Source organism: Cupressus sempervirens, chromosome 2 (genome assembly GCF_028749045.1).
Source record: "Cupressus sempervirens isolate cs-2001-9-10 chromosome 2, ASM2874904v1, whole genome shotgun sequence".
Taxonomy (NCBI): domain Eukaryota; kingdom Viridiplantae; phylum Streptophyta; class Pinopsida; order Cupressales; family Cupressaceae; genus Cupressus; species Cupressus sempervirens.
The window spans coordinates 190,717,137-190,718,260 of NC_143119.1; positions in this window are offsets into that span (position 1 = coordinate 190,717,137).

Genomic DNA, 1,124 nt, shown 5'->3' on the forward strand with positions numbered 1-1,124 from the left:
TAGAATCTAATTTAGATGTTACTTGACTCAACTAGGATCTAAGGTCTGCATTCTCATAATTTAGATTAGGATCATTCTTACTGTCATGTTTCTTAAGACTCAACTTAAGTTCAACTATTTTCAGTTCATGCTTCAAGATATCATTTTCTTTCTTCAAAGTTTCTACTTCATCATTACTACTAGTTTGCTCACTTGGTTTTTTCTATTGACATTAAGGTTGGTTTGTCTACCAATGACTCTACACTTAGTCAAAATGACTACATTACTATTGAGATCTATAGTGTCTATTGAGCTTATCATTTAGGTTGCAGTGTTAACCAAGTGATTTAGTTGTTCTTGAGCCAAGTAGTCAGGATACAATTTCTATCAAGCACCTAAGTCAATTTGTGGTGTTTGTCGAGCTATGCAGTGTAAATTGAGTGTAGTAGAGGCTACCGAGCTATTTAGATGAAGTAAAGAAGATCATAGTGTTAATCAAGCTCTGGTATGTTAACCAAGATCTACAGTCTCTAACAATCTCATAGTGTTAACTATGTGAATCTAGTGTTCACTGAGCTATGTAGTGTTAATCGAGTGATTTAGAAACTATCGAGTTTCTTAGTGTTCACTGAGTCTCATAGTGCTAACCGTGTTTGAGCTACTTAGAAGTGATCAGTATGGACCGAGCTTCAAAGTGCCAAAGACTATCAAGTATTGACACTATTTTCCATGTATCATAAAATCACTGAGTTTGTCTTCAAAACCTAAGTTATAGTAGTTGGGTTGACTTTGTGAATTATGATGAAAATGGTATTGTAGTCAACTCCAGTACATTTTTATTTGGATTGGTATAAATGTAATGCATTGTATCATATCCAAGTAAGTATGAAGAACAATAATATGATGAGTAGGAGTGTGAATTGAAGAAGGCTACAAGCAATATAAGGGATATCAGAGATTTATCTATCACAATTAGGTGATCATTGCAATACAAGGAATCTGAACCAGCAAATCAGAGTTGCAAGTTAGAGATCAACCACTAGTTCATCCTGATAGGTGTATTCAAATCCTTTAATAGGGTAGACTTAATAGTCTTTTGCTAAATCTCTTAACTGAGTGCATACTTCATTGTATGTTTGTAAATC